This window comes from Castor canadensis, chromosome 4 (assembly GCF_047511655.1).
Source record: "Castor canadensis chromosome 4, mCasCan1.hap1v2, whole genome shotgun sequence".
Classification (NCBI taxonomy): Eukaryota; Metazoa; Chordata; class Mammalia; order Rodentia; family Castoridae; genus Castor; species Castor canadensis.
In genome coordinates, this window is record NC_133389.1 from 127969764 (window position 1) to 127991673 (window position 21910).

A 21910-nucleotide genomic window follows, 5' to 3' on the forward strand; every position below is an offset into this window, starting at 1 on the left:
AAACAATTATTCATCCTTTTACTTTCTGTCTTCTTTTTTCTTTTGCGGTACTGGGGTTTGAACTCAGAGCTTCCCACTTATAAGGCAGGTGCTCTACCCCTAGAGCCATGCCTCCAACCCTTTTTGCTTTGGTTATTTTGGAGAAAACCCAAAATTTATCTCCCTTTTTGCCCAGGCCAACTTTGGACTATGAACCTCCTGTATTTCAGGCTTCCTGTCATCACTGGAATGACAAGTTGCACGCTACCACACCCAACTTTTTTCCACTGAAATGGTGTCTCACAAACTTTTGGGCTTGGGCTGGCCTGGAACCTCAATCTTCCTGATCTCAGTCTCTTAAGGAGCTACGATTACAGGCATGAGCCACTGATGCCAGGCGTGCCCATGTTCTCTTTTTAAAGCATGAAATGTGGGTTAAATGTGTTAAGCAAAATAAAAAATCTTTTAGGCTGTAATATCAATATTCCCATAACATTTTGCGTTCTATCATTCAAATGATTTAGCTGAGAACAATATTTGCTTCTCCTACATCTCTATCAAAACAGATAAAGTAAAACAATTCTCTTCATAGAAAACAGGACTGTTAGATGAATTTACAAAAACGGGAAGAAATGCATCTATTTCTGGTGACTAACGTTAGAGATCTCTAGACTCTAAAATGTGAGTTTGATTTGATATTCTAGTTGGTCAAAGAACTGTAAATTTTGTTCTTACTTTGCAAGTATGAATTCAAAATTAAAAATTTCTAAAATATGGATAATACTAAACATGTATACAATATATACCATTCTCAAACATTTGCAATACAAATCTTTTATGAAATTTATTTGGAAAATATTTGACTGTATTTTGTATCTGATACAAGATCAAAAATAAAAGACATGGACTCTACCCCTGAAAATTAGATCAATGAGGAAGAAAAACATGAAAGTAAAAAAGATATACTCATACGCTACGGGATGTGATATGCTGGAGTTGGTCATCTCTCCTCAGCACCTACACTGCTCCCTTACAGAACCTGATCTGCCAATGGTAAAGTACCAGGCAATCCTATGTATCCATTTACCTGACATACTTCCTTCAGGTGAACCAGGGGAGACACCAGACTAAGTTAAGCCAATCAGACTAACATTTGAGGAAATTTGTAAAAAGGGGGGAAAAAACCCCCAAACAGTCAAACGGATGGGCACAGAGATCCAAAATCATACTTATAATTGGTAGACATTTTCAGTCATGTTGATACTGATCAAGAATTAATGAGGGAGAGGGAAGGGGCGGAGTGGGTGGTAAGGGAGGGGGTGGGGGCAGGGGGGAGAAATGAACCAAGCCTTGTATGCACATATGAATAATAAAAGAAAAATGAAAAAAAAAAAAAAAAAAAAAGAATTAATGAAAGCCAGGTTGGTTGTGGTGACACAGGCCTGTAATCTGAGCAACTTGGGAGGTAGAGATAGGATGATCATAGTTCAAGGTTGGTGGTGGTGGTGGGGGGGTTAGAGAACTAGTTAGTGAGACCCTATCTCTAAAACAAGCTGGGATGGTGGTGCATGGCTATAATACCAGCTACTGGGAGGCTGAGGTAGGAGGACCATAGTTCAAGGTTGGCCAGGGCAAAGAAATTGGGGATATGGTTCAAGTGGTAAACCACCTACCTAAAGGCTTAAGGCCCTGAACTCAATTTCCAGTACTGCCAAAAAATAAGTACCTAGCCAACCCTGGAGAGGTTCTGGGACGTGGCGCTGAACTGAGTCGTCTCAAAGGAAAAGGCAACCTTGTCAGGGGTAATATTTCACACGGAGGAAACAGTATATTGAGGCAAAATAAAGCAAATTATCTAAGATCTTCTGATGGCTGATGCATGGATCTCTAAAAAGAGAATAAAGATAGAAGGGATAGCAAATCTTGAAAGGCCTTCAATACCACGGAAAGGAGTTCTCAAGAAGCCACACCACCCTACCCTCTCCTCCTGTTTGCCACCCCCCGCCAAACCTCCCGTTATAAAATATGGCCCCAGGACAAACTGCTCACCCAAGAAAATCTCCATTTTGAAATGGTTGGCAGTAGGAATGGGCAAAGAATATCCAACAGAGACCACATGTGGTCCCATAAAGCCTAAAATATTTGCTGTCAGTCCTCCTTTAAAGAAAAAGTTTGCCTGAGCCTGCTCTAAGAAATTGAATATTTTTAATTTGGCAAGATCACTAACAGAGTGTGAAGGATACATTAAGAGAGGCAAGACTATGCAAAGGAAACAGCACATGATCCTGCTAAATTCAAAAGAAGATGCTGTCTGAACTCAAGCAGCTCAGGTCGAATTGAGAGGAAAGTACCAATTAGGAAGAAGAATGCTCTTAGGATAAAGCCTTGAATGTGAGCACTGGTTCCAGATCCTTGCATGAATGACAACTGCCTTCTATCCCTGGCTTATGCTAGCCCTTACTCTTTTAAATCAGCTCCTCCTCTCAGACTAGAATGCCATCACTTCCCACTCATCCATTCCTTTCTCAGGTAATACTGCTCACTTTTGATCTCCCTCCATCCACTATTCCCCAACCCTGACATCCAGAGTTTACTCACTTAGTCATTCAGTCAATAAACACTGAGCGTATGCAGCAGAGGAGGCACTGTGCTATACTCTGGGAAACAATGATTCATCCACAGTCCTTTGCTCTCTTGGAACTTGTATCTTATGGAAAATACTTCTAACCGGATCATAAACTTGGACATTCAAATTAATAATGCTCAAAATTATTTAATGCAGGTAATGGCATGTAAGAAAAATGTATTGAGTGTTACCATAATTTCTTCCTTATACTTGCATTAAAATTATTTACTTTTCAAATATATGTACATTTTATTTTTTCTAAGTTTTTGTTAAAGTTCGAGTAACTATGCATTCATGGAACTTTCTCTTTGATTTGAACCTCTAGATTCATGCACAAAAGCACAGACTAATTTGCTTTTGTATCTTTATCTAGCAGACAAAGTCTATCATTAGACCACCATGTTTGGGAAGATTCTGCATGCCAGACCACCTTAAGCTGGTATCTCCTTCCATTTTTAGAAGCTACATTTCAAAACAATAAATGGCTTGGGAACAAAAACCACTTTGCTCTATTTCTCTAATATCACTATCTTGTGGTTGGCACATAGATTTAAAAAAAAACAGGTACCAGAAAAGGACTGTATAACTTCAAATTAATGTTTCTCATCAGCTTGAGACAATGAAGTAATAAAGTTAGTTGATACAATTCAATCCAAAAATCAATCTGACATTTTAGTTTTTACAACCTTAAAGTATGTAAACTATCTGTCCAAAATATTTCAGAAATATGAAAAATACCTTAGATTAACTCCTGTTACTATTCTTATAAAATCTAGTGAATCAGGACCTTTATACTGGGACCCTTTGCTAAAGAGGACTCCCTAGTCAGATAAGTTTAAGAATCTCTGGATCAAACAAAATACTTGCAAATAAGTCTTGAGTGTGTTTTATATGCCAATACACAATCTTTCTACAAAATGACCCTTTCAAATTTGCTGACCCTCACACTAGTCTTCTGAGAACTACTCAAAGAAACATCTGCTATACTCAGTAGTATCTGAGACAGTGACAAAATCAAAAGCATGACTCTGAATTAAAAGCTCACCATCTCTTACCTTTCTAGCTGGTGGGCCATGAGCTTTTCACTCTGTTGCCAGGAATCCTCAGCTCTTGCCAAGTCGGCAGTGCTCCTCAACTTTCCATCTAGTATCCCTGGAAAGGCAGAAGAGTGAACTTGTCACCCTGTGGGATTTGAAGCAATAGCCTCATGCAGATCACTACTAATGAAGTTTTAAAAATGTATTTTAAAATTTTTTTTCTTTTATATTTAAATGATGGATTTGAGTATTGCCTTCCATTATGTACCTTTTAATATAAAATTAGAGCACCCTCCAAAATCTTCAATGCTCCTGGCACATTACCACCTCCTAAAGGCATAACAATTTCAAGGATGGAGGTAGAGCAACAGGACCATGATGAAAAGAGAACGTTCCAAGTTTTCTATGTAATAAACCCGAGAGCAGAGACAGAATAATAGAAAGTGAAATGCAGTGCTCAATCTAAGTATCCACCTCCCTCACAACGAAATTAATCACTTTTCTTATGTCATACTAGGTAACATTCATGAGACCCAGTTTATGTACTTCTTATTTAGAAACTGCTTAACTTTTTTTTTTTTCCTGGTGATACTGAGGTTTGAACTCAAGTGGGGTTTGCACTTGCTAGGCAGGTATTCTAGCTATGTCCCAGCAAGCACTCCTGTTTGCTTTTTAGTTATTTTTCAGGTAAGGTCTCATGTTTTTGCCAAGGACTGGTCTCAGACTGTGATTTTCCTACTATGCCCACCTTATTTGTAGAGGTGAGGGGCCTTGCTAATTTTGTGCCCCAGCTGGCTTTCAACCTCAATCCTCCTGATCTCTCCTCCCAATAGATGGGATTATAGCTGTGCATCACCATGCCCTCACCCTGCTTGGCTATTTTATCCATGCATGTTAGGATTAGGTTCAACTGTTAATGACAGAAAACTCAACTCAAACAATGATTTAAATTATTCAGAAGTCTAATTCTTTTATATAAGCACGAGCAGTCCAGAACCAAGACCGTTAGAAACCCAGGGTCCTTCTATTTTGTTGCTCTGCTATCTTCAACACGTGGCTTCTCCATCATAGTTTTAAAATAACTGCTCAAGCTCTAGCCGTCACATCTGCTGACCAGACAGCAAGAGAAAGAGGAGATGAGCACCAGTCTTCCTTTAAGGAAACTTTTCAGAAATATCCTAAGGAACTTCTTGTCACTGTCTATGGGCCAGAACTTAGTCACATGGTCAAACGCAGCAGGAAGACTAGGAAACATTAATTCACCACATGCTTAGTTAAAAATTGGAGTATTTAGGGCTGGTGAAGTGGCTGAAGTGGTAGAACACCTGCCTAGCAAGCATGAAACCCTGAGTTCAAACTCCAGTATAACCAAAAAAAAAAAAAAAGAAAGAAAGAAAAAGAAAATGTTGGGAGTATTTACCAGTAAGAAAATGAATATTGACAGACAATTACTTGTTTCTGCTATCATATTCATTTCATTCTAAAATATAAGATAGCTAGATATCTCACAGAGATGCCTGCCAGTGGCAGAGAAAGACCAATGCTTGTAAAGTCAATCTGTATGTGACAGAAGACACAAGCAAAAAAATATGAAGACCACATGATAATATAACCTGAATCATCATAGCTTGGGAGGGTAAACTCATATAAGCAATCAACAAAATTCAGAAATGATTATTTAGATCTGTTATGTAAGAATGGGGTATCCAAGGTGATATAGGGTAAAAAACCTGAAAGAAAGCTCAGATACTAACTTTGCTAGGAAAAAGTAATGATCTTGGAAGCACAATGCTCAAAGGGAAAGTGGACTTTCCTCTACTTAGGACAGTGTTCCCATTATCAGGCCATATACGAACTTGGGAAATTTTCTTTTTTTTTCATTTTATTGATGGTACTGGGGCTTGAATACAGGGTCTCATGCTTGCTAGGAAGGTGTTCTATCACTTAAGTCACTCTGCCAGTCCTTGGGAGATTTTCTTATTGCCTACTGTTGGAAAGAAGGGCTACCCTTTACCTTGAAAAACATCCTCAGTATGTTAAAAATGTTGATGCGAATTAGAAACTAGAAAGACTCTCACTTCAAAGCTAGCCATAAAATTCTATTTTAAACAAACTGTGCCTTATAGGAACAAGGACTGGAATACGATATTTAGCTATACAAATGTAAAATGGGGACTCTGAATAGAGCAGCAATTCAAAGGACAACTGGTTCTATGGGATAATGTGAATGAATGTTCATGTATTCTAAGTAGAGAGAAATTTTAGAAAAATGTTCATTTTTTAAGTATGGTTTTAGGTTTTCCTATTTGTATAGAGATGTCTGTGTACTTATTTCAGCAGTTGCTCACAAAAGATCAGGAATTAATGCCCTAAAAAAATAATAAGACACACTACTGGAATTATTATTGCTTTAAGCAAAAGACAACGAGATTAAGCTAGCCAGTCATAGCTGGCCTCACAGCTTGTCTTATCCACGCAATGTTTAAATAATGCTTCTGTCCTTGTTGGAGGACAGGAGGCAGGGACAGGACAGATTTACCAAGTGGCAGCAATCGAACTCAGCTATATGTTAACAAAGGCCCAGGAAGGCTTTCCAAGGGATACTTGAGCATCTGAGTCTTCAACTTCCCCCTTTGTTTGTTGTTAAAAATAATCTACTTGCTTTCCTTGAGTGTTCATTTTCGTAAGTTTCCAAGAAAAACCCGTACTTCTCTCATCCCAAATCTTACTTGAATGCATTGCACCAGGTTATAAAAACTTCCTCAGAACAAAACTAATGGATAATTGAAAATAAGAGTATCTTAAAGTTTCTATTAATCAAGGAGCCCCAAGGCTGGTCCTGCCTTGTCTTATATTTCTGGTAACAGCAAAACAGGGTTTTAACAGTGGTGCCTTGTATTTAGGAATGTCCTGAATTCCGAATACAGTGTATAGCATGATGACAGGAACAATAACAATTTTTATTTAATGAATGCTTCTTCCATTCGTCAAATAACTATCAAAAAATGCACTGTCTTGAGAGTTCCATGAGAATGAAGAAGAAATAGTAAGAAATTTGGACAAGTTAAATTTGTATTTGTTACAAAGAAGTATGACGAAGTGATCACTAAAATATATATTTGGGGGAGGCAGGGTGATACTGGGGTTTGAACTGAAGGCCTTCAACTTGTTAAGCCAGGTAACAAGTTAACCACTTGGGTCACGCCTCCAGTCCTTTTTGCTCTATTTTTCAGGTAGGGTCTTACACTTTTTGTCTGGGCTGAACTGGGACCATGATCCTCCTACCTACCACTCCCACATAGTTGGGATTACAGGCACAAGCCACTGTGCCTAACCCAATAAAGTATTTTTCAAACCTTAAGATATGCTCGATTCAAATAAAATTATGTTGGAGGAAAAGCAAGAGTTTAATAAGAAAAGGAAACTGTGAAAATTTCCAACTGCTAAAGATGAGTTAATTCAAGTTTGTTTTTAAAATCAATGATATTATCAAATCATTATGGTATCTGATAGAAGAGTTACATGAATCTCTAGAAAAACTGAAATTATACTTTTCAACTGCTTAAACTTATGAAGAAAAATCGTAGGCATTGGTTTGGAAATGTGCAAGACAACAGTTTAAATTTTAAATTTTTCAGGAGAATGTGTGTAGTAGCAAAGATGTCCATGCTCTAATTCCTGGAACCTGCGAATAGGTGACATTACACAGCAGAAAGAACTTATAAGATGTACAAAGACTACAGATCCTAAAATAGGAAGACTGGGTTATACAGGTGGACCCAATATACAGCACAGAATCTTCTTCACCTGGAGTCTGAGAGTCAGCCAGAAAAGAAAATCAGACAGATAAGAAGCATAAGAAGGACTTGACCTGCCATTACTAGAGGTGGCCATAAGGAAGGCATTTCAGCTTCTATAAGAGCAGCTCTTGACTGATAATGAGGAAGGAAAGAGGGATGACAGTTCTACAACTACAAAGCCAAGAACCTGAGTGTACTTGGAAGTAGATTCTTCCCTAGAGACTCCAAAAGAGAACGCAGCACTGTCAACACATGATTTTGGCTTTGTAAGACCCTAAGCACAGAAATCCTGTCACTTGTGACAACATGGATGGAACTGGAGATCAATATGTAAAATGAAATACACCAGGCACAAAAAGACAAGCACTGAATGATCTCATTCATGTGTAAAATATGAAAAAACCCCTGATCTCACAGAAGGTGAAAATGGAATGGTAGTTACCAGAGCTGGTACCAGAACTCTGGTAGTTCTCCAGAGGTTGGAGAGAGTGGTGGTGGGAGGGATGGGGAAAGATTGATTAGTAACTACTAAGTTAGACAGGAGCAAGAAGCTTTAGTGTGCTATTACACAGCAGGGTGACTATAGATTAGTATGTACTATGTATCTCAAAAAGCTAGAATGGCTTTTGAATGCTTTCACTAATGAAGAAATAATAAATGACTGAGGAGACAGAGATTATTTAAACATTATACAGTGTACACATATGTTGAAACATCACATGGTACAATTTTCATGTTTTTATTTATTAGTCAGGGGAAAAAAAAAAACCCAAACACCCAGAGAACCCAAGCAAAGCCCACCTGACCTTCTGACTTAAAAAAAACTGGGATAATATAAATTTATGTTTTAAGATGCTAAATGTGTGTTAATTTGTGAGGCAGGAACAGAAAGTCAATATAGGGGGCAAAAATTTTAGGTACCATGGAAATGAACTTGTGCCCTATGACTTCAAGGGCAACAGAACCTTTTAGGCATAGAATTTTCTCTGTGCTTTAATTTCCTTTCTTCCCCCCCCCTCTTTTTTTTTTTATTAGTTTATATTTATTATACCAAGGAGTTTCATTACATACATGTATTTCCATACATGTATACAATGTATCTGGATCAAATTTACTCCTTTCTTACTCTTTCTCATTCCTACCTTAAACAATTTTAAGAGACTTCATTATTCTATTTTCATACATGCATAAGTACTTCAATCATATTCACTACCCCTCTGTACCCTCTTCTTTCACTGTCTTTCTCCTACTGGCTCCCACCTCCAAACAGTCCCCCGATTTTACTGCCATAAAATGCAAGAAATGATCCTAGAACTCACTTGGGAATGGTAATATGATCAAAATAACAAACCTAAATCCAACAATTTGAAAACCTGTAGCCATGACCTAATAACACTTGGAAGGTTAAAGTGTCTTGAGTTCCTTTATTATGGAAATTTAAATAATATGATTTCACTATGATCCTTCACAGTTAAGAAACAACATGTAGTTCAGGGTTGTCAAAAAGAATCAACGAGCTGGGTGCCCATGCACGTGCCTGTAATCCTAGCTACTCAGAACACAGAGATCAGGAAGATCATGGTTCAAAGTCAGCACAGGCAAATAGTTTTCAAGACCCTATCTCAAAAATACCCAACACAAAAGCAGTTGGTGGGGTGGCTCAAGTGGTGGAGCATCTGCCTAGCAAGCATGAGATCCTGAGTTCAAACTTCACTACTACCAAAGAAAGAAAGAATGATAAAAATATGTGTAAAATATATAGTACAGTGCATGGCACTCAAATAGTATTTTATGTAAGTTTTAATGCATTTTATTTTGACTTTAAATTGCACATTTTCCTAATGTTAATACCTAATTTTACTATCTTCTCATTTTTAAGGCAAGAAACTAAAATTTGCATATTTAATGTCAAAATCTTCTATGAAAGTTAAACTAATCTTTAACCCATGAATTTGATGTTATCCATAATTTTGTTTGATATGGATCATTTAGTTCATCAATGTAAGGAGATAAAACTCCCCAGAAATGAGAAAAATATAAGCCCAACCTTAATGAGGAAAGCAGTAGTTTTTATTTTTTTGCACTCATAGCAGACAAGGCACATATCTTTCATACATATCAGTTCCTAAGGGCATACTACAGTTTTGATGAAATTCCTCAAATTGTAGAAATTACATTATATAATAATACGTAATTATTACATTAATTGTAGAAATACATTAGAAATACATAAATACAAAGAACCTGCAATTAAGGGTTATGAGTATGAAAAGTAGTAGTGCATGTTTACTAATAACATTTTAGAGTTGGTAACTATGTAATGTCCATGGCATTTGCAAAATATACTTATTATCACCTTTTTTCCCTCACTAAAAACTTAATTTTTGTAAAAGTTAAAAAAACAGAAATTCACAATTTAAGAATTATAATAATTCATAGTCATAATTTTAATAATAATTTCTTCCACTCTGGAGAAGAAGAGTCTCCCTAAAATGTTTACGGTGGCCTTGGTGGAGAAGAAAATGGCAACTGGATTCTATAGAAACTATAGTATCACAATTTTATCATCTCAAAATATGGATATGCTATAATACTACATTAATTTGATGTAGAAAAGTCTGACTTGCAGAAAAGGGAGGCATACAAAACAAAATATGTATGACATTCTCTCAAATGGATTTATGAAAATTCTAAGGTAGTAAGTAAACTCTATCACAAATTACAAGCTCCTAGGGAAAACCCAACTTTGTTGCCAAAGCTACCAAATAGATGGTTGCTGTACTGACTTCAAGTCACATCATAATCATGTCTTAAAGGGCTGTGCTAGATTATTATTTCTGACTGAACTTTAACAATAATTACACATCACGTACCAAGGACTTAAGTTCCTAACACAATTTTAAACACAGTACATACATTATTTGAATGCTTAAAACAAGGCTGTAAGTTAAAAAGTGTTATTCATCTTAAAGGAAACTGAGGCATAAAGAAACATCTAATTTGTCCACATTATAACACAGCTCATAAGTGATACAATCAATCTGGCTCCTAACTATCCTAAAACACTTATGTGCCAGAAGATACCAAAGAAACAAAAACAAGCCAATTTGGCTGTTGCACACACATTATTTGAAGTTATCTACATTGAAATGAATTTATCATTGTGAAACTTAGTGATTAAAAATGACAAACTTATAAGACAGAACTCCTATAAAATCTGTAGCTCACAAAGGAGTTAAGTTCAAACAAACCAGTATAATGTACTCAATGAGAAAACTGTAAAACTGCATAAAATTTAAGAATTATTGCTTTTAGGCTGTCAAAAGTTTCAGTAAACTTTAAGAGAACAAAGTTAGTGAAATGACAGAAAATATGAAATATACCATTATTTGTGCCAGCACATAGAGCACTGTTAGATAATTACAAAATTATATGGTCAACTAAATAATTTTAAATGATATAACCTATTCCCATTAAATTATATAACCTATTCCCATTAAAACTCTCAATCAAATAATCACATTTTATTAATAATCACAACTGCAAAACTGTGGCAAAGCTACAGCATTCATACTCTCTGACCGTGTAAACTTGCTCAACACTTTTAGTGGGGGAAGCAAAAACCTGACACTGTAGAAACATTTACATCCTTTGACCAGGAATCCCAGTTAAGGTTAGTATCCTATGGAACCAAGTCAAAAGAAGAAATATATATGCACAGAGATGTTAAAATCAATGTTAAAATGACAAAAATTAAAAGCAATTCTTTTCCTTTGGGGCATTTAAAGTTAAGGAAATTTGCAGGCACTGATGGCTCAGGGCTGTAACCCTAGTTACTCAGATGGCAGAGCTCAGGTTCAAAGTTGGCCCACACAAATAGTTTGCAAGACCCTATCTCAAAAACACCTAACACAAAAAAAAAAGTGGCTTAAATGGTAGAGCACCTGCCTAGCAAGTGTGAAGCCCTGAGTTCAAACCCCAGTACCATAAAAAAAAAAAAAAAAAAAAAAAAAGTTAAGGAAATTTAAAAAGTGATTTGATTAGCTGAGACATAACCATAAAATATTACAAAGGTTATATGACATGGGAAAATACAATGCTAGAAAAGTAAAATAAAATATCTATGATATTGTAAATTCTACAAAAAATACAGCACATATGCACAAAATAGAAAATAATGAAAATATTTGTTAGTATGGCAAAATTGGAGTTATTCCTAACACTCTCTAACAAGTGTCCAATAAATAAAGCAAGCTACCTCAAAAAATAAAATTAGATGAAACAAAACTATGAAATTGGAAGAATAAAGCTATAAAAATAGAACGGAAGCTCCATTAGGCAAACCAAGATCCTCCCAATCTCAGTCTCCCAAGTAGCTAGGATTACAGATGTGAGCCACTAGTGCCCAGATTTTTCTACCAATCTTGTTGAGAATAAGTCATTACTATGTTGCAAGTATTTTTTATTTCTTGGGTATTTAGGCAAAAATAATAAATGGTTGAAAAGCACTACCTTTGTTAAGCTATAAAACACACACCTGGGTGAATACACCTAGACCAAAAAGTGTGTTATTTACATGCCCCCCCAAAGTTTTTAATCACCTTACAACCACTGCCAAAATGCCAAAATAAACATCACTAAATCTACTTTAAAATGAAAATTAAAATGCCAGGTTCAAGGCTGCCAACAAATATAAACAAAAAGTCATATATAATAAATACACTTGGATTTATAATTATATATTTCATATATTTATAATATAAAACATGTATACTGGGCTGGCAAAATGGCTCAAGCGTAAGAGTGGCTGTCTAGTAAGTGTAAAGCCCGGAATTCAAACCCCAGTACTGCCAAAAAGAAAAAAAAATGTATAGAAAGTATTTATAATTATTGATGATGAACTTCCTTAATTTCCTATGAATTTATACCTTATTATAACTTTAACTTCGAGGGACAGAACAAAGGAAATAAAATGTTTTGAGGGGAATTTCTCATAGCTATAAAATACTACCTCAACATTAAAAATTACATACAGAGGAGCTGAGATTGTGGCTCAGTAGTAGAGCCCTTAGCTAGCATGGGTGAAACCCTGGGTTCAATCTCCAGCACCATATACACACACACACAGAGAACACACAGCATCTCAGGCAAGTTCTTAGCCTCAAGGAATAAGTGTGAATATAAGAGAAACACAAAATATTAAATTAAGCTAGACTATAATAATGCAAAGTGGTTTTTCTAGGATACATTTCAATACAGGGACTAGTATAACAAATATGATATGCATTAATTTTTATAGGGATCAGCTGAATACCAAATTATTCTTCTTCGGGTTTTAAACAAGGGAGGTTCTGGTTTTAAATAAGGAACTTTATCTTTTCTAAGGGCATTTCAACAAGAGAAAGAAACACCAGCTTATAGACACGCTTCATATTAAGGACAAAATGAGTGGAAATAGGATGCATGATGTAATTTACTTGATGTAGCAATTTAATTGGCTAGCAGAGTATACATAAGTCATTAAAACCCAAGTTTTCAAAAATAGAAAGAATACAGGTAGAAAAAATGTAATTTCTTGAGTTAACATTAGTTACAGGTAGCAGATGTTCGATGGATAGCATATAATTTTCAAACAATACTCATAGTTTATAAATCCTGACTACCAATCAAAAGCACTCCTTCAATTATTTGTTAAAGAGCTAAAATAATCTTATTTTAAAAAGGAAATATGCCAAATAAAAAAGTAAACACAAAAATTTCTGGGTTATGTATTTAATAGATGGTAATATAATGCATCCAATACAAAATAAACATCCTATTAAGGTATTAAAAAAGGATTTTCCAGGAAATGCAATCAGATCTACCGAGGGTATTATGTACCTTAAATACACAAGTCATTAAAAGCTCCTTTCTGACAAATAAGATACAAAACAACCAAGTCCTCAATTACTACACTATTACATTTTAACATGTTTAAAAAAAAAATGTAATGGCAGAGCTGGAGGCTGGTGGCTCACACCTGTAATCCTAGCGATTGGGGAGGCTGAGATCTAGAGGATTCCAGGGCAAAAATTTAGAGGCCCCCACCTCAACCAACAGCTGGGCGGATGGCGTGTGCCTGTCATACCAGCTATAGTGGGAAGCTGAAATCAGGAGGATTGGGGTTCTAGGCCTTGGGACAGAAAATTCTGGGCCCAGTGGCGAGTGCCTGTCATCTCAGTTACAGTGGGAAGCATAGGAAGACTTAAGTCCAGGCCTGCGAGGAAGGGAAGAGGGGACACCCTATTTAAAAAATAACCAGAGTAAAAAGGGCTTGGAGGCGTGGCTCAAGCGGCAGAGCACCTACCTACTAAGCAAACCCCAAGTTCAAACTGCCGAGGAGGCGGGGAACTAATGTAAATAGAATCCTCAAAGCAAGATTAAATGTAGTTTAGGAAGACCGGATACACATCGTTTGGAAACTTGTAAGATTCTTAGGAATAATTTTACAAAAATTGGGAAGCTAACTATTAATTATGGATGGATTAAGGATCCATATACTGTCCTAATTCTTTCTTGACTTGTAGAAGAGTATCAATATTTTTAAAACATATTTTAAAAGAATGTTCAAATAGTCTTGAAAAAATTTATTACAGGAGATTCCTCAAGTCACTGAAAAAAATTTACATACAAAATCGCTTTTGTGTTTATATTTCAGGGTACATAACCTTCTAGAGATGACTTTTTAACAAGCTTTTATAAACAGCTTTCTCATCACAATTTTGGTGTAACTGACCAAGGCCATTTGGCTACTAAAGAGTACTTCTCAAATGGTTATTACTGACAATGGCAATGCCAGTGGTTAAGAATTTCTTCAACAGGACAAAAATTCTGCTCAGAAAAACAGTCGGTGTTTGTTCTGAGTTCAAATGTATGTATTATATGTATGTACTGTGACTGTCTCCATAATTTGTAATCCTAAAGAAACTGTAACTTTCACATTATAATTTAGGGATTAGTCAATAGGTCTAAGGTCCATCAGGTGTAATCCCTGTAACTCCATCATATTCATGGTTAAGTTTTACTCTTGGCTTCACCAGTTTTAGGACTCTTCATTAAGAAAAAACAATTGTATAGTATCTATGAGGCACAAAAATAGTCCCCAGCTCCTCCTCCTCGTTTGTGTTCAAAGAGCAAGCGTACAACACACTCTCTTTCACACACACACACACACACACACACACACACACACACACACACACACAGCCCTATTCCCTAGGGCATTGATAAAAGGCACTGATCATTTCCCTAGTCCACCCAGGGAGGTTAAAAAAAAAAAAAAAGGGAGGAAACACGAGTCAATCTGCACCCACACCTCACCCCGCCCCACCTGGAAAACGTGGGGGGTTGGCGGGAGAGCGAGGGTGGCAGAAAGGACAGAGCAGGCCGACACCTCCAGCTTCCAGGTTCCCATACAGCTCGTTCCATCCGGTGCCACCCAAGTCACAGACCCTGATCATATTTTCCGCCGCGCTTCCGAACCCTACTCCCCGCCACCGTCACACCCAGGGTCCTCAATCGCTTGAGTCCTGGGTGGGAGGACCAGAACCGGCCCTCTTCCGGCCCAAACGAAGGGCTGAGGGGAGAGTCTCCCGAGAACTGGGCGGGCCCGAGCGCGGCCCCGGCCCTCTGAAGTGACCGCAAAGGGGACGATGAAGCGGAGGGAGGGGTCTAAGGCGAGCCGTTATTCCTTTTCACTCTGGGTTAGGAAAGCGCGCGAGAGGGAGGGGCCGGAACAAGGAACGCGTTACCTAACGGTCCCGCGGCCGGTGGCTCCTCAAGCGGACGCTGCTCGAGGCCGCAGCACAGCCACAGTCGCCCAGAGGGCTAGGGTCCGCGGCAAGAGAGCCCGAAGGGGTAGAAAGAGGGGGTGGGGACGATGCAGAGCAACGTCGCCATGTTAGCGCCTTCTTTCTCGGTATCCCTACAGGCTCCAGTCCTGCGGACTTCTCCCCATCACTACTCACCTTCCCAGGTCACTAGTTCATGATCCTTTCTGCCACCCGCGAGCCCCGCTCACAGCCGTGTTTACAAACTCCTCCTGGAGGAAAGGGCTGAACCGTACTTTAAAGGCCACGGGCTCCCACAGGCTTCCGTCTCGTCTCGCGAGATTGGACTGACAACCCTTGTCCCCGCCCCACTCCCGGCATCCCTCCTTTCTTCTTGCGCCCCTCCCCTCCACGCACACGCCCCTTCTTGCCTTCCTTCAGAGGGAGCGCCTCCGGGTCAGGTGATTCCGTCAGGCTTAAGGAGGGGGGCGGGTCTTCAGGAGGTTGAGTCCACGAGGGCGAGAACCAAAGAGCACTCGAGCGCTGATGATTGGACAAAGAGTTGGAAGGGCGGGAAGCAATTCTGGGGAAGGCGGGACCAGAGGGCCAAAGCACCGTTGTCTCTAGCTAGGTTGCTGCGGAAAGCTGTGATTGGCAGCCAGCTGGAGGCGGGCAGAGGCGCGAGAGCAAGTGGCGGGAGAGGGCGCGGGAGGGGTAGGAGGTGTGAAGGGAAGAAAGGTGAGTCTTGGGAAGGCTGCGAGTGGCTGCTCAGAGAGCGGGATGGCCTCCGAGCCCGGCCCCGGGAGACGGGAATTTCCGCTGCTATTATTTCCCTGCCCTCATAGGGATGGAGCCGCGTTCCTAAATCCACCCTCCCGCTACCCGGAAGCTAGAGGTGGGGAGCTTGTTAAGGTTTGGGAGGCGGGTAATTTACCGGTATTTACTCCCCGCACCACCTACACATACAAAGAAGAAAAGCAAGATAAGTCCGGTCTTAATATAAAAGAAAAAATAAAAAGCCTTTTCTCCGAATGGCTCTTGTTCAGATTTTACGAAGCTAAAGGCTTGACTCTTCAAGGCTTCTCTTTTCCCAGCACCAAGTACTGTGTGTGGTACTACCTATGATTGTGTTGGAAAAGGAAATACATCTTCCACTGTATCACCATAATTTAAAACAATGCAATGACTTGTTTCTAACAGGAAGCCCTCCATATTGTGGCATGTACTAATTTATCAATTTTCCTTTACTTGGTTACAGATAAAAATATGTCAATTTCAGTAGAGAAAATTTCAATTCTTTAAAACTTCAACGATCCCATATTAAGGTTTTTTAGAGAGGACCAAAGAATGCCAAATTAGAATATGACATAGAAATGTCACTCTTCCACAATCCTATCCTGCTGCTTAGCAGGTTGTTTCAACGCCAAAGAAATGTCTGTTAAGTTTGAAAGCAGCTTTTGAAAAACGGGCAAGGAGAAAGATCATTTGATTAAGGACAAAAGAGACCATCATTACAGCTTTGCAACTGACAGGCACACTCCTTAACACAGAAAGGACAATGCTGAAAGTATTTCTTAATATAACCTCACGATTCTCTTTACAACGTGAAGATTTCAGCATTAATATTAGGGATATTGGTTGTCCAGTAAATGGGCACAACTTGAAAAGTATGAATCAAGGGCTGTGAACATTTGTACCAATTACTCAAAAAAGAGCAAGTCTCTCCCCCCCCCCCGCAGTGTTATGTATTTCCATTTGTTAAATGCTGAATTCTAGCCTATAACAAAATTATGAATGCAATTTATGTGTTTACATAAAGTACACTTTAAGTCTTTCCACACCAAGACGAAGCTAAAATTGTTTAAGTTAATGAACTTGCCATTCAATAATGATGTCTGACATGAAAGTGAAATTAATTGTAATGGCACTGGACCTTTTAATAGGTTACTGGCCTGTATACATGTATGTGAGCCAATTCAATCTTCTTTTAAAGCCGATTTTAATTACTGGAGAAATCTAAAAGAAGCCAAATTATTAACTGTTTAGTTTTTAAGTTAAAATGAAAGCACCATTCTGTGGTATCAGTGACAGTGCAGTAGTGTTAGTGTAATGTAACACTGTGTCACAAAACTTCAACTACTCAGGTTACTGATGGTTAAAATGATGATGGACAAAAACGTGTGACTGACACCATCACAAATGGTTAGGTCTAGAAAAGTCACTAAAATGATGCTTCTCTCTAGCTGACAAAATATCTAACGTGACAAAAAAGACTAAATGTGAATGCATTTCAAACAAATTGAAATCATTACTCCAGTTTGATTCGTTTTCATTTCAATTAGCAGTAGTTTTGGCATTAAAATTTTCTATCAGGTAGTTAGTAATCTACACAATGTACCAAAGGAACATATTATTTTATATAGTTTTATATATAAAATAATATATATATTATTTTATATAGTTTCTCTCTTTTACACAAGAGAGAAATCATTGGGTAATATGAATAGTACTCTGATCTGTTTTGCAATTCAGTTTTAGCAAGCTTTTTAAAGAGAAGGTATGTCTAAAAATAAAGGTGATCAAAAAAAAACAGGTGGAGGGGGCTGAGGGGAAGAGACAATGGGGCCATGTAATTAATGTACAATATAAGTCTAATCAGAATTGTAACTATGAAATCCCCCCCATATCATGAATATATCCTAATAAAAATTTATTTAAAAAACAAAACAGGTAGAAACTTACGTATGCTGGCAGGTGACAGTAAACAAGTGGCCTTACTTTATGCACATACTTCTCGTTCTACAATTCTTTTTTGCTATAGCTTTTCTACAAATGGAGAAAAGCCAAATAAGTGCAGTTACCATTTTTAGTTTCGATCCCATGAATCTGTAAGTCTCACTGTCTATACCCTCATAAAATGCTGTGCTAATTTTCTTTCTTGCTTCCTCATTCCTCAGATATCTCCAATGGTCCTAAAATTCTCTGCAGGCTTCTCTTTAGAAATGCAGGAAACTTCTGGACCCCTTATTTGCTCGTCTTATTGTTCCATAAATGTATATACCCAGTTACTCTCTAGGAGAGTTAGTCTGGTGAATCTTCTTTAAGAATGCAGCATGATGCCGGGGCGATGGTGGCTCACGCCTGGAATCATAGCTACTCAGGAGGCAGAGATCAGGAGGATCATGGTTCAAAATCAGCCCTGGGCAAATAGTTTTCGAGACCCTATCTCAAACAGATCCATCACAAAAAAGGGCTGGTGGAGTAGCTCAAGGTGTGGGTCCTGAGTTCAAACCCCAGTACTGCAAAAAAAAGAAAAAAGAATAGCATGAAATGATGGTCAGTCTGTACATATGCATTTCATTTTATTTCATGTGTTTTTTGTTTGTTTTTGGCTGTATGGGGTTTGCACTCAGGGCCTCATGTTTGCTAGGCAGTCAATCTGGGCCTCCTGAGTAGCTAGGATTATAGGCACTAGCCACGGCACCTGGCTATTTCATGTTTTTTTTGCGTGTGCTTTCTGATCTATTTGAAATGTCCTCATGTGAGTGTGTATTGATACCCTCTTGGGTAAGTGTCTTAGGAACATTCTTTTCTGATGGATGTTTCAAATGTCAGAGTTTATACCTGTTCCTAAGTGCAAAATGTATATTAACCAATAAAGAAGTTTATAAGAAAAAAAAAACCCATGACTTCTGGGTTTAGTATGCCTTAATGGATGAAAAAGCTATTTGAAGAAAACTCATTTCTATCACAAAAATGCTTCTTATTAAATGCCACAGGAACCAATGGTTGCTTTTTTTTTTTTTTTTTTTGATGGGATGGGTTTGAACTCAGGGCTTCATGCTTGCAAAGCAGGCCCTCTACTGCTTGAGCCATACCTCCAGTCCATTTTGCTCTGGTTATTTTGGAAATGGGGGCGGGGGGGTCTCATGAACTCTTTGCTCAGGCTGGCCTTGAACTTCAGTCCTCTAGACCTTAACCTCCCAAGTAGTTATGATTACAGGTGTGAGCCACCGATGCCTGGCAATTGTTGCCTTTAAATGCTCTTAAACCTTCCAAATGCCATGAAATGTGGTAGTTCAGCCTTGTTTAGAAGTGTGATATGGCTGTTAATCCATTAATCCATTAATCTGTTATTGCTTATTAAAATTCTAATACCCTGCTGAGGAGGGGGATATTCAATTTATAAAGCATAGTTTTTGTGTGTAAACACAGAACTAAACCAAGCTTGGAATGGAATACTCCAAGCTCTCTTATGTCTGCCTTGCACAATTTGTCTCAACATTCTTTTTTTTTTTTTTTTGGCAGCACTGGGGCTTGAACTCAGGACCTCACACTTACTAGACAGGCACTCTACCACTTGAGTCACTCCACTAGTGCACAACTAGTCTCAGCTCAGAGAAACAGCTTCCACGTTTTCATGGTATCCTTAGGATGCAGGACAATACAGCTGAATTAGCTAGAACTTTACTGGTGGGATTAAGAAGGGTGTTTGTGATGTGAAAGGGGTGGAGGCAGGATATGATATCTGGCCGATGAGAACAGCATGGGCCTAGACGTTTCAATTGATTTTTCCGTTGGTTCTATAATTATGGCAGATTTTCTTTCCCATCCTCAGACAGGCCAAGGTTTTCCTATACATTCTTGAAATGGCCTGTTTTATTTAACTCTTTGCACCGTCCTCATCATGGAAATTTCTATTCAGAACATGTCAAGTATAGGAATGTCCACTCTGCAACCTAAAGCCTAGTTCCTCTGAAGAATTTATGACTAATGATGTGTGACATTGTGGGAAAAAATTAAGGACTGTGTTTATCTTCAAGTCATACCAGTTAGCCTATAAGACCAACCCAGAGAGATAAAATGGAATTTAAAGGCCTTGTTTGCATCCTTAATACCAGTGCCTCCTCTTATGTCTCATTAGAAAAAAGAATTGTTATCACTATATTCTGTTCTCCATACAGTCTTCAGTTATCGATAAAAGTGTAGATGGAACCATTTCTAGTGTAGTTTTATCTGCCATTCCAGTGTCTACCCTCATGATTCCCCATAAGTCTTTTGGTCAGTCTGAGGCCCATATTATACCAAAGCCATGGATTCTTTATGCCAGAAACAGAGAGAACTCTCTTTGGTCAGTCATGTGGAACTTCCGGGGTCCATAGACTATCACACTGCTCTTCCGAATAGCCTTCTTACCTTGGACACAACCTCTTAGGTCAACTGTCAAACAAATGCTGTCTTTACTCATAAGGCATCAGTATTTATTAAATTTGAACATCCTAGGCACTGCTCCTGGCTCTGAGGCTACAACTATAAAGAATATGAAGTCCATTAAGGAGATACTTGTGGTGGTGAGGGATACAGCAATGATATAAACAATAAGATATTTAAAGTGTTAAATACTATGATGAAAATAGAGCATGGGTGTGATAACATGCAATGTTATAAGTTTTCTCTTTTTATATAATTTCAGAAACCTTGAAGGTAGCAGATATTTTTGGTAGCTCTAGAGAGGTGGGAAAATTGTGTGTGCTGCACACCTTTACAAATCTTGAGGGAGTGATGTTGAGATGTCCAGCATCTGACAAATAGCCTATGTAGCTATTTGAAGAAACAAATGTTGGAACTCGACTGTAAGAAATGCAATCTCCATGGCTGGAAATTGCTGACAAAATGCTGTTTTTGAAAAGCAGCCCTTGACAACAACCATAGGTCCTCGAAGGAGTCTTTGCCAAGATCAGTTGTAAGATGCTAGCTCACACTAATAGGAGGAACAACTGAGAGCCCTTAGGTTTATGAGTGCTTGATATTAGGTCATTCTTCTCTTCACTATTAAGCTCCTTGAAGAAAAGAAATATCTAACTTACTAAACATATCAGAGGAGCTACATTATGTCATTTGTGGGGGCGAGGGTAGTATAAATTCTCACCTGGAAGTGGGTAATTTTTAGAGAGTATAAACAGATTGATAGTTACAAAATTGACTGCTCTATAGAGTTTTAAGTGAAGTGTCATATATTAGGGCCTGTTTTTCTCACTGACAGATTAAATGAATGGTTTTCAAACTTTTGGTTTTGAGATCTTTTTTTTTTTTTGATGGGACTGGGGTCTCAACTCGGTTTCGCACTTGCAAAGCAGTGCTCTGAGCCACACCTCCAGTCCTGGTTTTGGGATTCTGAACTCTTAGCATGTTAACATAAATAACACTTTTTAAAAAGACTCTATCTTCCAAAACCAAAAATAGAATGGCATTATTTTTTTCATTTTTGTTTCTGTCATGCTTAACAGAAAACCGCTGCATTCTTTTATCTGCTTCTGTGTTTGACATCTGTTGTGATCTGTTTTGCAGTATATAATGAAAATCTAGTCTCACATCTACATAGGTGGAAAGGGTGGACATTGTAAACCCTCTGAAAGGGTTTTGAGGGTCCCAGAAATCATGAGACCTTTGAACATCACTGGGTAATCAGTACATTCTAATGCAGAGGGGAAAAAAAAAAATCTCCCAGTGAATGAGTTGACAGCATTTTGAAAGTTAAGGAGTATGAGCCATGGCATGCTGGGAATTGTAGTACTCCAGAACAGTGCTTCTCTAAGTTAAATATGTATCCAAATCATCTATGATCCTTGTTAAAATGCAGATTTTTGATTCAGTAGACTT

General features: G+C 38.1%; 1 protein-coding gene across 1 annotated transcript in view; it reads right to left on the reverse strand.

Annotated features, from left to right (window-relative positions):
* Atf2 (activating transcription factor 2) overlaps nt 1–15607 on the reverse strand; it is an 83658-nt gene extending 68051 nt beyond the window's left edge. Inside the window, exons 1-2 of the mRNA XM_074071139.1 lie at nt 15449–15607; nt 3661–3757 (exon numbers count right to left, since the gene is read on the reverse strand). The gene's annotated coding sequence lies outside the window, so the exon portion shown is untranslated. The remainder of the gene's footprint in view (nt 1–3660; nt 3758–15448) is intronic.
* Nucleotides 15608–21910: the final 6303 nt, after the last annotated feature.